General features: G+C 34.1%; 2 long non-coding RNA genes across 5 annotated transcripts; one reads left to right on the top strand and one right to left on the bottom strand.

Moving 5' to 3' along the window:
* The first annotated feature begins 10,335 nt into the window (after positions 1 to 10,335).
* Positions 10,336 to 11,928, top strand: LOC119787683. Its single transcript, XR_005281355.1, has 3 exons — positions 10,336 to 10,657; positions 11,063 to 11,273; positions 11,599 to 11,928. It is a non-coding gene; the product is annotated as an uncharacterized LOC119787683 (long non-coding RNA).
* LOC119787682 lies at positions 10,351 to 15,726 on the bottom strand. Of its 4 annotated transcripts, none has more exons than XR_005281354.1 (4): positions 13,980 to 15,726; positions 13,114 to 13,210; positions 10,484 to 10,530; positions 10,351 to 10,450 (listed from the first exon to the last, which is right to left on the bottom strand). It is a non-coding gene; the product is annotated as an uncharacterized LOC119787682 (long non-coding RNA). The 4 variants fall into 4 exon arrangements; XR_005281352.1 differs by having other exon boundaries at positions 13,114 to 13,207; XR_005281353.1 differs by lacking the exons at positions 10,351 to 10,450; positions 10,484 to 10,530 and having other exon boundaries at positions 11,587 to 13,210.
* Between the last annotated feature and the right edge of the window lie 595 nt (positions 15,727 to 16,321).

Here is a 16,321-nt window from a genome sequence, read left to right as displayed (position 1 = left end):
AACGGGAATTGGAAGGAAGTAGCTCAGAAGAAAAGAAGAAAGGGTGGTTAGGAGGAAAGTTGTGAGGGAGGAATTTAAAGTAATATTAAAACTTAAAAATGAGGAAGAAAAGGATAAAATCAGTCCCATTGTGGTATCAAGAGAAATAAAAAAGAAAATTGGAGATGTTGAAATGGTAAAGATTTTGAGAGACGGAAACCTATTGGTGATATGTAAAGATATAGAACAAAAGAATAAGGCTTTAAATGTGGAGAGTATCTGCAAAAGAACTGTTCTGGAGAAAAAAATCATGGGAGAAAATAAAAAAATTAGAGGAGTGATTTATGGGATCCCTCTTGATGAAGATCTTGATAAAATCAAGAGAAGTGTTGTGGGTGCAAAGGTGAACAACTTGAAAAGATTATCAAAAACAGTGAATGGAGAAAGAGTAGGAAGCTTGTCAATCCTTATTGAATTTGAAGATGAAGAGCTGCCAAAAAACATCAAAATAGGATACCTCAATTTTCAGGTCAGACCATATGTACCTCCACCACTTCGGTGTTTCAAATACCAAAGATATGGACACATAGCAGCAGTCTGCAAAGGGAGGCAAAGATGCCCAAAATGTGGAGAAGATCACAAATTAGAAGAGTGTAAAGAAGAACAAGAAAAATGTTGTAACTGTGGAGGGAGCCATAGAGTCACGTTTGGAGGATGCGAAGTAAGGAAAAGGGCAAAAGAAATCGTACAGATTAAAACAACTAAAAACATAAGCTATGCAGAAGCAGTTAAGAATGTGAAGGAACAGGAAACAAGAGAGATTAAACAAACAGTGAGACAGACTACACAACAAAGCAAAGTACAGACAGAAGAAAAAGCCACAATTCCAGTGGAAAAACTAATATTATTCATAGCTTATGTTATCAACTGCACTGACCAAGCCAAACACAAAACTGAGAAGATTAAAATAATAGTGAGAGGAGCTGAAAAGTTTTTGGGATTTAAAGAGGGATCATGGGAGAACATAAATAAAAAGTTGGAGGAAGATGGGAGACCAGGACCTTCGGGTGAAAACGGTTCATGTTAATACTACAATGGAACGCTAGAAGTTTAATCGCTAATGGACAGGAACTTAAAGGTTATATTGATGAGCTGGAAGAAAAACCGGAAATTGTTTGTGTTCAGGAAACATGGTTAAAAACATCATTAGATTTTGTGATCAAAGGATATGATGGTGTAAGAAGAGATCGAGCAGAGGGAAGTGGAGGAGGATGTGCAATATTTATCAAAAAAGGAATACAATATCAGATATTGGGGAAAGGGAAAGAACTAGAATATGTAGTAATTGAGATATGGGAAAAAGAAGGTAAATTAAAAATAATAAATTTTTATAATCCATGTAAAACATTATCGATTGAAATAATGGAGGAGTTAACTGAATATTTGGAAGGGAAGGTAATTTGGTGTGGAGATTTTAATGCAAATAGTACAGTGTGGGGTAAATGTAATGATAAAAACGGACAAGTTGTAGAAGAAATAATGGAAATGAAAAATCTAGTATGTATTAATAATGGAAAGGGAACAAGAATCAATATAAGAACAGGGATGGAATCAGTTATTGATTTAACAATTGTCTCAAATGTTTTAGCTGGTATTTGTGATTGGTTCATTGATAAAAAATCTACAATAGGTAGCGATCATTACCCCATAATAGTAAGAGTAGGGCTAAATTTAAATAATAGGAATATTAAAATTGGGAAAAAGTATAATTTTAATAAGGCTGACTGGACTAAATTTAGATATTTGAGTCAAATAAACTTAGAAAAAGTAGACATGAGTATGGATATAAATGATTTAAATTTAATAATTGGTAAAATAATAATGGAAGCAGCAGATAATTCTATAAAGAAATCAGGGAGTAAGAATGATAAGAAAATGGTTCCATGGTGGACAAATGAGTGTAAAGAAGCAATAAAGTTAAGAAATAAAGCATTTAAGACACTCAAACATAATCCAATTTATAAAAATTTAATTGATTATAAAAGAAAACAAGCAATAGTAAGGAGAACTATAAAGAATGCAAAAAGAGAATATTGGAAAAAATTCTGTAATACGATAGGGAAAGAAACAAAAATAGAGAAAATTTGGAAGGTAATCAAAACAATGAATGGTATTAAAAGAGAGTTTGACTATCCTGTACTAAAAATAGATGATACAAATATAATAAGAGATGAAGATAAAGTTGAAATATTGGCAAGAACATTCAGTAAAATTCATAGTTCAAATAATATTAGTGAAAATGGAAGAAAAGGTAGAGAAAATACAAAAATTAAATATAAAGATTTTATACAGAGCGTTGAAGAAACAAATAATTTGTTAAATGTTGAGTTTACAAAAACGGAATTGAACAATGCACTTAAAAAGACAAAAAACACAGCACCAGGTAAAGACCAAATCTGGTGTAGAATGATAGGGCAACTTAGTGAAAAATCTAAAGATATAATATTACACCTATATAATAAAATTTGGGAGGAGGGAAAATTACCGTTGAACTGGAAGGAATCAATTATTATACCAATAGCCAAACCAGGGAAAGATCATTCAAACCCAGAAAACTACAGACCAATAGCCTTAACATCTAATTTATGTAAAATAATGGAAAAAATGATTAATAATAGACTAGTATATTATCTAAATAGTAAAGGATATATATCAAAATATCAAAGTGGTTTTCGAAAAGGGAGGAGCACTAACGATCCAACGCTCTGTTTAGAGCACGAAATTAGAAGAGCACAAGTAAATAAAGAAAGCGTAGTGGCTATATTCTTTGATATAGAAAAGGCATATGACATGATGTGGGTGGATGGATTATTAATTAAATTATACAAGATTGGTATTAAAGGGAGAATATTTAAATGGATTAAAGACTTTTTAACAGATAGGAAAATAAAAGTTAGAATAGGAGAAACTACCTCAGGAAAATATAAAGTAGAAAATGGAACTCCACAGGGGAGTATTATAAGTCCACTATTATTCTCAATTATGATAAACGATGTATTTAAAGATATTGAAAAAGACATGGGGTGTTCACTATTTGCAGATGATGGAGCTGTTTGGAAACGAGGGAAAAATGTTGATTTTATTGTTAAAAAATTACAAAAGGTTATTATTGAAATAGAGAAATGGGCGTTGCAATGGGGATTTAAATTCTCAGTTGATAAAACGAAAGTAATGTTATTTACTCAGAAAAAAATAAACAAGGAAATAAAATTAAAATTATATAAACAAGAGTTAGAGCAGGTAAAGTGTATAAAACTTTTAGGATTATGGTTTGATGAAAAATTAAAATGGCATATACATATACAAAAAGTTGTTGATAAATGTAAGAAAATCTTGAATATTTTGAGATGTTTGGCTGGCAGTGACTGGGGAGCAGATAGGAAATCACTAAAACAGATTTACACAAGTATGATTAGATCCAACATAGACTTTGGTTGTTTAGTTTACGGTTCAGCAGCTAAAACACATCTAACCAAATTAGACATTATCCAACATCAGGCACTAAGATTATGTACTGGAGTATTTAAAACCACACCAACAGCAGCATTAGAAATAGAAATGGGAGAAATGCCATTAGATTTAAGAAGAACAAAATTAGAAATCAATTACTGGTTAAATTTACAAGGAAATAATGGGGATCACCCAACTTTGGACATTTTAAATCCATGCTGGGAAAAAGAAAAGAAAGAAATGAGGAGTTTTGGATGGACAATTGAAAATAAAATAAAAAAATTTAAAATGAATAGTTTAGAAATGAGTCAAACAACACCAATATCAATTATACCTCCCTGGATTCTACCAGAAGCAACAGTAGATATGTCACTAATGGAAAAGAAACAAGATAAATCGTACACGGTAGATATCAATTTAGTACAGTTACATTTAGACAGTTATTATCAATATATTCAAATTTATACCGATGCATCAAAAATAACTGAGAAACTAGGAATAGCATTTATAGTACCAGAATTCAATATAAAAATAGGAAAACGGATTACAGATGGATTATCAGTATACACAGGAGAAATGTTGGCAATATTATTAGCGTTACAATGGGTAGAAGACATAAAACCGTTAAAATCAGTCATTTGTTCAGATTCAAGCTCTGCATTGTTAAGTTTAAAAAATAACCAAACAGATAGTAGGATGGACATTTTATTAGAAATAAATCATACACTGTTCAGAATACGAAACATGGGGCTGATAGTTACATTTGTGTGGGTTCCAGCACATATTGGGGTGGAAGGAAACGAGAGGGCAGATAAAATGGCAAAAAGGGCAATTGAACATTCTATTAGTTTTATAGTTAAAATAAGTAAATCAGAAGGAAAGAGTATTATTAAAGAGAAACTTATGGAAATTTGGCAAAAAAGGTGGGATGAAGATAAAACAGGAAGATGGTTTTATAAAATTCAGAAGATGGTAGGAGAAAGAAGAAATGGAAGAAGAAATAGAAAGGAGGAAAGAGTGATAACAAGGTTAAGATTTGGTCATACAGGACTTAATTATACACTTTTTAAAATACAAAAACATAAAACGGGCAAATGTGATTTCTGTGATAAATATGAAACCATAGAACATGTTATATTAGAATGTCATAAATATGAAAAAGAGAGAAGATATATGAGAAGAGAGTTTGAAGACATTAAGGAGAAGGTTAATTTATTAGATATACTGAGGAAAAATTTAGGGAGTAAACACATACAAATAATTATTCGATTTCTAAAGAAAACGAAATTATTCCATAGAATTTAATTATAGTAAGTGTGTTTGTGAGTGAAGGAATGATATACAAAGCTGTGCACAAATATGTTTATATTTTTAAGTGTGAATGTGTGAATGTATGTTTAGAAGAAGTTAGGGTAGAATGTATCAGGATCAATATTTAAACCATCACGAACCACACTCCATACCAGTAAGTGGCGGTAATGCTACTAACAGTTTGTTGCCAACCGCCATAAAACTCGACAAGAAGAAGAAGAAGAAGAATTGTCTAATTGTTTGGTTTGTTAAACAAAAGTCAGACATGTAGTTATGATACTGCACACTTATGAATAATTATAACCATGGTATTTCATATGAAAAGAACATTGAATAGAACATACAGGTGCAATAAATATACACATGCACAAGGTATTTATGTTAAATATATGCTATTAAAACTCAGTGTACTGAATGGCAACATGATATATAGATATATCTATAGATATCTATATAGATATCTATATAGATACCTATATATATAAATATGTGTGTATATATATATATATATATATATATATAAATATGTATATATATATATATATATATATATATATATATATATATATATATATATATATATATATATATATATATATATATATATATATATATATATAAATATATATAAATATGTATAAATATGTATATATGTGTATATATATATATATATATATATATATATATATATATATATATATATATATATATATATATATATATATAAATAAAATTATGTATATATATATATATATATATATATAAATAAACACTTTTATTTGGGTGTGATTAATTATTTCACAGTCCTAATTTATTTATATTTACATACATACTTTTATAATATGAATATTATTGTTATAATAAAATATGGAATACTGACAGAAAAGGCTTATTGTGTGGCAACCTCTTGGTGTAGAAGCATAATCCAGGTTTCAAATTAAAGGTAACACTTTGAAGTTTCATGTAGACTATTCGGATTATATATCAGGGGTAATTACACAAAAGTTCCTATTTTTAAACCATTATAAAAGTGACATTTATTTGCTATTAAAGGGGACTATATATATATATATATATATATATATATATATATATATATATATATATATATATATATATATGAATATATATATATGTATACAGTAAAAATACTGTCCACAGATATATATTTATTATATGTTCTTTAAATGTATGATATTTATGTTTGTAAAAACCCTGTTCAGTACAGTATTTTATGTGTTTATTTTTAATATATTTTTATTACTTGATCCTGTTAATTTTATATATATATATATATATATATATATATATATATATATATATATATATATATATATATATATATATATATACACTATATTGCCAAAAGTATTTGCTCACCCATCCAAATTATTGATTAGGAAAACTTTGCCGCCTGGGCAGGAGGTCCCAGGAAGCCGCCCGCCTGTTTGGTGGCAGCTCTGGAGGGAGCGAGTCCGAGCATCTTCTGAATGTTCTGGAAGGAGGACAGAAAGCGTGACATTAAATCAGAACGCACCGAGAGCAGAGCGATGAGTAAAGCCTGACCAAATGCATTTATTACCGGTAATTAAAACAGCGAGATGCAGGAAGCAGAAACAATAAACCCGCTGCTTTTTATATTCAATGATAATGTTCGTTTTATCTGTGAATTCTTTAAAAGAAAAAAGAAAATAAAGTGGATTAGGGCCACTGGAAAAAAAAAAAGTTAACTGATTTTTTACTTTTATTTCAGTTTAATATGGGAAAAAAGTCAGAATTCTGACATTATTCTCAGAATTCTGACTTTTTCCCCCCATACTAAACTGAAATAAAATTTAAAAATCAGTTAACTTTTTTTTTTTCCACTGGCCCTAATCCTTTTCCGTAATCTTGAAAGGGTCATTGCTACAACTTTATCATCATGATTATTAATATAAACATATAGATCCACCGAAAAGTGGTTCAGAAAATTTCATTAAAACAATAAATTTTCAAAATTCACACGAAAGGTCTACTGTGACACAGAAAAAAGTTTAAATTTTATTGAAAAAAAAAATATTTTGTGTAAATCATTTTTTAAATAATTTGTTATCAAATACAAATAAAATGTTGGTTACAATGCTCCCGCACTGGGAAAAATATAAAAAAAATGATTTGTTGTTATGCTGAGAAGGCTGGTACAGAAACATAAGCGTTTGGTTCCTGGAACTAATTTAGAATTTGACATTTATATCTGTAGATTGTAGCTATGAATTTCCTATCAAAACAATTATTAGAAAAGAAAATAACTTTTATAATTGTGCAGAATCAAAATATCACCTTTAATGAAAAAAGGATCCAAAATAAATAACTATTCACTTCTGGTTACTATGCCTACATTGAAATGAAAGGAATCTCTTCACCACCAACTGCTTTTCTTCTGGATAGGTAAGTTAAATGTTTGCTAATGCTAAGCAATTATTAGCATTAGCCGCTCTCCTCTGGTAGCACTCTTTACCGTCACCCTATTTGTGCATTTACAACCAGAAATTACTCCAGGTTGGCAATAAATCCTGTAATTATGGTCCTGAATGTCCTTTAATCTCTAGAGCATTTCTAAATAGCAAAACTTGTCATTATCTCCTTTCTATCTCTTCTTTCTTTCATCCTCTTTTTTTCTTTTTTCCTTTTCTTCTTCTGTTTTTCTGCTCTATTTACATTGCAGTGTCTATATAAACTGTAAAGCTCCCTGCATAATTATAATAAAGCAATTTATATGCATGAAACAAGTGGAACATTATGGCAATAGCCGTACTGCTACACTTGTGAAAGTAAAATCTGTTTGGGCTCTTTTTGGCATCAAGACAATTATTCTTATTGCCACATTGCCAGACAGGACACTGTTAAATAAATAAAAATAAATAGCAAAACTACATCCTATAAAAAATGGATGCATTTATGCATTCTGTGCACTGTGGATCAGTTTGATCTAAGGCTGAGCTATTAATCGATATTATAGCTTTATCAGATTATTGTTTATGAAAATTAAATTTTGGGAAAATCTAGACTTTTAAACTGATCCACTCTGTGCGAATCAACAGCTCAGAGACATTAGTCCCAGGAACCGGATGGTAAACGGTACAAGGTATGAACGAGAGCCTGTGAGAGCGCCATCTACTGGCAGGACAGAGTTACACATGTAGTTATTGTCTTTAAAGTCTCTAACAATTTTAGGTTTTTCGTAATAAAAAAATATATACATAAGTTTCAAGTCTAGGCATTCATAATCTTTGTAAAAATGTCTGCAACGTTAAACTTTGGCCGATAGGTTAAACCAGGGGAGCCTTCACCATCAACCTACAGCCAACAACACTTACGGCACTTTACTGAAACATATTGATGTGGTTTAAAAGCTAAAACTGCTGTGTCATATAGCTTTACTGCGATGATAAACTCTCAGTCAGGGGTCAAAGGTTGAACAGACGGCAGATTGACCTGAAGATGGGATCAAAGGACGTAGAAACTGTGTTGAACTCAGAAAGCACCGCCATTCATCCATCAGAGCCCTCAGATGGCCTGCTGCTGATAACAGCAGTTTATCCACGGTCATCGTGACTAAGTGCTTCAACAGCAACAATAATCTGTTTATATTATTATACTATTACTATTATACTTATTATTATACTATTTCTGCATCATTCATCGACAACAGCTGTGCGTCAGTATTTTAAATATGAAGCATGTCGTGGACGTTGTGATGAAGATCGCTTGCTCTGTTTGGGCCGGGAGTTTTTCAGAGGCGTTTATTCCGTGCCCAGCTCCGGGAGGCAGGTGCAGACCACCCTGATCTGCTGCTGAGCCTTGGCAGATTCTTCGAACGATTTTTGGAACTTTTGCCGAAATTAAAGACTTTCTGAAACAGTCAACAACCCATTCTGCTGAATGTTACATCTTCACATCCACATAGTTTGGACTCAGTATTTTCCAATTTTTATCTGTTCTCCTGTTGAATTTTAATCCATCTGTCAGTTTCTCTGCCAATGCCCAGTGAAGTTTATCATTCTGAAATAGTGGACTTCCCTTCTCCTTCTTCCTGCTTTGAAGTCATCTTAGATCTTTGACAGATTTTATTTGTCATAAAGTTTACACAAGTGTAAAACAAAAAGAAATTTAGCTTGGAACAGCTCTCTGGTCAATTTCATTTTTTTTTTAAAGTGCAGCCTTGAAAAGTAGTAAAAAAAAAAAATGTATATATATGTATATACACTATATTGCCAAAAGTATTTGCTCACCCATCCAAATTATTGGAATCAGGTGTTCCAATCACTTCCATGGCCACAGGTGTATAAATTCAAGCACCTAGGCATGCAGACTGTTTTTACAAACATTTGTGAAAGAATGGGTCGCTCTCAGGAGCTCAGTGAATTCCAGCGTGGAACTGTGATAGGATGCCACCTGTGCAACAAATCCAGTCGTGAAATTTCCTCGCTCCTAAATATTCCACAGTCAACTGTCATCTGTATTATAAGAAAATGGAAGTGTTTGGGAACGACAGCAACTCAGCCACGAAGTGGTAGGCCACGTAAACTGACGGAGCGGGGTCAGCGGATGCTGACGCGCATAGTGCGAAGAGGTCGCCAACTTTCTGCAGAGTCAATCACTACAGACCTCCAAACTTCATGTGGCCTTCAGATTAGCTCAAGAACAGTGCGCAGAGAGCTTCATGGAATGGGTTTCCATGGTCGAGCAGCTGCATCCAAGCCATACATCACCAAGTGCAATGCAAAGCGTCGGATGCGGTGGTGTAAAGCACGCCGCCACTGGACTCTAGAGCAGTGGAGACGCGTTCTCTGGAGTGACGAATCGCGCTTCTCCATCTGGCAATCTGATGGACGGGTCTGGGTTTGGCGGTTGCCAGGAGAACGGTACTTGTCTGACTGCATTGTGCCAAGTGTAAAGTTTGGTGGAGGGGGGATTATGGTGTGGGGTTGTTTTTCAGGAGCTGGGCTTGGCCCCTTAGTTCCAGTGAAAGGAACTCTGAATGCTTCAGCATACCAAGACATTTTGGACAATTCCATGCTCCCAACTTTGTGGGAACAGTTTGGAGCTGGCCCCTTCCTCTTCCAACATGACTGTGCACCAGTGCACAAAGCAAGGTCCATAAAGACATGGATGACAGAGTCTGGTGTGGATGAACTTGACTGGCCTGCACAGAGTCCTGACCTCAACCCGATAGAACACCTTTGGGATGAATTAGAGCGGAGACTGAGAGCCAGGCCTTCTCGTCCAACATCAGTGTGCGACCTCACAAATGCGCTTCTGGAAGAATGGTCAAAAATTCCCATAAACACACTCCTAAACCTTGTGGACAGCCTTCCCAGAAGAGTTGAAGCTGTTCTAGCTGCAAAGGGTGGACCGACGTCATATTGAACCCTATGGATTAGGAACGGGATGTCACTTAAGCTCATATGTGAGTCAAGGCAGGTGAGCAAATACTTTTGGCAATATAGTGTATATATATATATCTTTTTTTTTTTTTCCATGAACTGATGGTTTATTAACGTTCTCCTGTAATGTTTCCACTAGATGGCAGCAGATCCCCACCTGAGCAACATCTTTTTATGCTTTGCTTCATGTTTTACTCCAGCTGCTGCTAGTAGGGCTCCTACACCTTCAGGAAACCTCCCTTCTGCTCCCCCTCCACCTCCCCCATCTAGGCCAGCACTGCAGGGAACATTTTCCTCCATAGAGCTGATACAAGAGAGGAGAGGAAGAAGAAAGATGAGCAGATGGTTGAGGTTTCAAGGCCTGCAGAAATCCCCAGCATGCTGGACATCCTAAAGGAGAAAGACAAGGTGAAGCTGCAGTCTGTGAAAAGGTTTGTCTCGCACTTTCAATAGGAGTTTATACATAAATATGTATAAACTTTAATTGGGACTCTATTAAAATGTTCTCCTTTTGCATTTAAAGCCATTTAGAGGAAGCTGTAGTCAAAATGAAAACCACATTGGAAGAAATCAAAATCTAGATAAGTAATTTTTTCTTAAAATAATTGTATTTGTTTTTTGACTGAGGAGGTTAAAGATACATTTTGCCAATGGAACAAGACAATTTACTTTTAAAAAAGGAAAACACAATTGCATTGTCTTATTTCAAGTGTATTTTATTTAAATATCTTATTTTAAGAGTAAAACAACTCATTACATTTGCAAACTATCTCGTTTACCTGCTCAAATTAAGGGTAACTACACTTGATTTAAGACATTTTTTTACTTATTTCTAGATCGTTTTTCTGGTGCAAAGAGCAGTCAGACCCAGCAGGTCTCATCGCTGAAGCTCTTAAGCTTAAGTTCGCCCATCGGATTCCAAAAAACAGGATGAGAGGAAGGAAGCGACAAAGAAGATTGGAAGGTGGCCTTCCCAGAAGCCGAACCTCCAACTGAAACCCCTCTGGTGAGACGCAGGTCTTCAGCCTTCTGGTTCTCTGCTGGAAGGTGAATATTTAGTACATTTGTCAAAGAGTAGATTCTTGATCTGCTTTGTTTTTTAGATTCCAGAACAGTTTCTTCCCCACCGCCATTAGACTGCTAAATGTTATGTAAAATAGGTTATAAAAAAACCCTGAAATGTTTGAGCTGTAACTATACAGTCAAATGTTTACATCACTTTTTTTAATCACAGTGTTTTTATCACTGCTGCTCACCTTTATCAAGGCTGCACTTTAAAACAATGAAATAGTCTAGAGAGCTGTACTTAATGAAATTTATTTTTGTTTACACTTGTGTGTAAAAAAATGACAAAATAAAATGTTTTCTTCAGTTTGAGCAGCAGATGCTGAAACCAACCTGGAAGAAAAGGTTCCTTTGACCAGGAGAAGCTGAGCTGCTGATCCAGGATCTCTGTGGACTCTTAGAAGCGACTCCTTTATGCTGATCCTCTCTGACCTAACCTGCCTGGACCAAATATTCATCATCCCATAGAATCCATGATGCTTATTTAAGTCTTTTCTTCAAGGGAAGAAAAGGTGGTTATTAAACTGTGATTTTTATCTGCAGAGTTCTCTAAAAAATGTATTTCATCTTAATAAAAGTATCTCCTTACTCCCTTTTTTGTGCTGAAGCACGTCTTTCTGCAAATGACCAAGAAAAATTAGAAAAAATGATATTGAACAGTTTCTAATTGAAAACGATCCTTGTGTGTAATTTTACATGTTCTATTTTCACATTTTTGTAACGCTAAAGCCACAAACTTTCTTCCATTTAAATGAGATTATTTGCAAAGGATCCAGTCGTACTGCAGGTTTGTAAAATGGTAGGAAATGTTAAATGGCTTTTAAAAATCTTCACAAACCAATATCAGAAGTGCCTGTAATTTATATTTGCCCCCTTTATTGTAGGACCAGGAAAACATTTAAACATTTAACACTTTTCTCTATAATTAGGCTTATTTTGAGTTGTTTTGAAGAATAAGGATTGACTAATTTGGAATGTGTGGGGAAATTAAAAGCTAGAAAAAGCACTTCTTTTCTAAGGTTTAGATTAATTGCATTAAAAATTCAATTTTGTTTTACATATTTAGGGTAAAACTAAAAGCATTCAGAAACATAATCTGACCCTGCAGCAGGACATTCTAGCTCACCATCCATAGCATCTCTGTGCCGTCACGATGCAATGATTGTACAAATAAATATCCACATATTTTAAAGACTGAAATGAGGGTAAAGATTTAAATATAAATGTTCCCAATTATAATTAAACGCAGTTCCCAATAATATGGGGTTTTAATGTCAAATTTCAGACTTTAATAGAGGCTTATTTCTGGATGACTGATTTCTATCCTGTTGACAGATTATTCCACTTGAGCTGTAGATCTCTGCAGCTCCTCCAGAGTGAAGCTAAGAGGCACTGTGAATTCTTTGTGGGTTTGCAGCAGCAATTTCAGTCATCCCTACAGTAGCATAAGCTGGCTCAGGAGGAGGGATTTGTCTGTTCAAGCTGCAGCTCCGTACGTCTCTGTGTCATTGGGCAAGACGCTGCACTTGCCTGATGTTAGAGGTCAGATACTGCTATATTGAAGTTTACCACCAACATGCATCAATGTCTGCTCTGTTCCTTGGTTTTCCTGTCGGGTTATTTCTAGAATGTTCTCCAACAAACCTAAAAGGCCTTCAGGCAACAGGTATCTAGACATTAGGTTATCTCTGAAAGCAGCCGGTTGCACTGGGCATATTTCTCCATAAAGAGTTCATGTTATGATGATCCATCGCATGAAATCCAAACTAAATATTAGAAGGGCAAATAAATACCTCAGGATGTTGTCCAAACTGTTCCTCACCTGTCCAGGTATCTTGGCTCCGCCCACTCACTGCAGTCTGCATGTCGTTCTGGTTCTTTCTGATGAGACCCGTTGGACCCTCTTCCAGATATCTCTGCTGATTCAATTTGGTTTTTTATTAATTTCAGTATTAAAGTACTTTGAACCACACAGACTGTACTATTTATTAATAACTTAAAACTGAATAATTCATTTTTTTTTATTATAATCATAAACTGATTTCAGAAGAACACAGCAAAGGGGACATGGCAGTTTTTTTAATTTAAAAAAAAATTGAATTATTTTAAAATCTAATCATTTTATGTAAATATGTTTTATGGCAGACGTGGTCAAACATGCAATGTACTTGATTATTTGTATTTAGATAAAGAGCCAAACCTTTATCTCCAAATGTAGCCAAAAAACACACGAGGCTCAGTGAATCTCCCTAATAAATATATCTATCTAGTTATCTATATATATATATAGAGAAGGACTTTCTTTTTAAATAAAATAATTTTATTCAGTCTCGTCTTCTATCCTTTTCTCTTCCCTTCCCTTCATTCCATCTAACCTCTATTCAGTTTCCACCTTTCTGCTTTTCCCACCTTCTCTTTTCTTCTATCATCTTCCTTTCCTTCCTAACCTCTTCTCTTTTGTCCTATCCCTGTTCCTTCTATCTATCTCGGTCGGATGAATGTAACCTGGCCGTTTAGACACAGGTCGCATTTAAAAAGATCAGATACATATCGGATTCAGGACATAGCCAAGTGGCCTGGGTTGCATTTTGAAAAAGAAATCTGATCTTTATTGTTCAGACTGTCATGAAAAGATCAGATACAGATCGCATATGGGCAACACAACAACAAATGAATTAAAAATCATACTTGGGTCCCTTCAGGCTGCATTGTGAACACAGCCATAGTTAGATCCTTCATTCCTCTAGTTGCTTGGTTGTAGCGGCTCTGGACACACACAGTTATAGCAACTGAAACACTTGTTTTATCAGGTGCCGAACCAACTGGGCCAGAATACGTACCTACATTATTTCCTGATCTAAGTTCTCCAACAAGCAAAGGAGGATTTATCCAATGGCCAGATTTGAACTCAGGCTCTAAAAAGCAAAAACCATTAATGCTGATGGAGGAGCAACAGGAAAGACTGGAGAAGACAGAAGGTGAATGCAATTACTATTTATTTTAGAGCTTTAGTTCGTATGAAAACATCAGAGAAAACATGGAAGAAGATTGTAATTAATATGAAACCATAAAAAGAAGCAAATTGTTTCAATCCATGAGGTTTTTATTGCTGCTAATTCATCAGTTTAGAAGTGATTACAATAATTAAAAACATCCACAGCAGAATATAAAACATAAAATCAGTTGTATAAAATAGAAAATCTACAGAATCAAGAACAAAACTATTAGAATTAGTTCAAAGGAAAATTATACTTTCAAAAATCTCTAAAAAGCAGAAACTTTAAACTTCTAGAGGAGAGTCAGATTTCTTTAATACATTTTTAAAACAAAGGCTTTTTACAGAGTTAAAGCAGGTTCAACCTGATCAGTAAAATAACAGCAACATCATCAATCTTGTTTATCTTTTTAAACAAACATGTTTCATCATTTTAGGACTTAATTTTCCCTGAACTACAGACTCCAGCCTCTAAACTGAGTTCTTTGATGTCCCGTAGTTTAACCCTATAATTCAGAGCCTTTAAAGGTGACTGGAGCTACTTTACAACATTAATTAGCTTGTAGCTGACTAACTCTGAGACTGACACACACTTCTATATGTCCCAAATCTACATCTGAGACTCCTCTATAGATGATCTACTTCATTCTAATATCTATTGACCATAGCTCTGACACTGGGCCAAATAAAGTTGGAGTTTTGGTGGGCCTGGTTTCAACAACACACGTAGCAGGGCTGATTGATGCATTGCTAATGAAAGCCAACAAGACACTGAATTAGCAAAACTCTGATCATTTGCAGCTGAGCTCTTAAAAAAATCCCCCAGAATAATCAGCAAAACTGAGCAAAGCTCATTAAATCTGTCCTACCTTTGCTTTTATTTTCATCTGAGGATATTTTCATCTGAATGTATGTTTCTGGAATATTTCCAACCAATAGATTATCATTCAGCTAAAAGAACCTTTTAGCTGAATGATGAATACAAACACCTTTTTTTTTTTTGTCAGGGCAACTCTCTCACTAATTTACTCAGGCCCAAAATAATTAACTTTCAAATGTTCACATCCACATATTCACCCAGGACCTGAATATTTACTAGTTTACAATAGAATACCTTATCGGTTCTAGTTTCTATGTAAAAAGAGCTGTTAATTAATGGCTTTCTCAAAACTTTGCTTGAAAAAGACCATTAACCTGTGAGTTTCTGATATAGTGAGGTGAAGGAGTTTCTAGATGGACATTTTATCACCAGTCAAACATGGAACTAGTGTTCATACCTGTGGCGTCTAACTGTGGAGGAGAATAAATGAGCAGTACGCTGCAGAGAAAGCTGCTAAAGTTGATTGAGGCGACGTGTTTAGCACTGACGAGGGACCACTAGACATCTGTCTATAATGAGAACTACCTCAGCATTAGTGTACACCTCATTGATGCCAGCTGGTGTCGTGGATGATCTCTTCCCAATGACTTAAAAATTAAAGCTAAGTTTTATAAAAATTCAAAGTTCTCAAAAGGCAGAAAAGTCTTCAACCAGAAATCTCAAAAAACAGGCAGAAGTTGCGGTCTTCCAGGTCCAGAGTCTTTTATTGAAAAACACAGAACATACACACTGAGGTGATCTCCGGAGAACATCTGACTAGACAGTGAAACAGCTTCTCTTTTATACATTTCGGGCTGCTGGGGGCTCCTCCCCCAAGCCCCTCCTTCCTTTTCCCATTTTTGGATGCGTTTTCTTCGGTTAAGTCTAATTATTTTTATTCTACCGGAGGAAAGCTCTTTTCAAAACATATTTTTTATATATTTAATCAAACACCCTTTATTACAAGTCATGATTATATTTTTTATAAGTCATAATAACATATGTTGCTATTAAAATAAAAACACATTATATTTCAGTCATTATTATTTCAGAGCAAAGTTTTCATTCAGTGATTTATGATTATAACATTTCACATTAAACTTGGTTGACATAATCTGGGCACTTAAAACTCCAGTGATTCTACTTTTCTAAGTATAGGTCTCATGCGCAGGTCTT

This window comes from Cyprinodon tularosa, unplaced genomic scaffold (genome assembly GCF_016077235.1).
Source record: "Cyprinodon tularosa strain WSP-4 unplaced genomic scaffold, ASM1607723v1 ctg30, whole genome shotgun sequence".
Lineage (NCBI taxonomy): Eukaryota > Metazoa > Chordata > Actinopteri > Cyprinodontiformes > Cyprinodontidae > Cyprinodon > Cyprinodon tularosa.
Note: the sequence above shows the minus strand (reverse complement) of the source record. Positions and strands in the feature narration are given on the sequence as shown.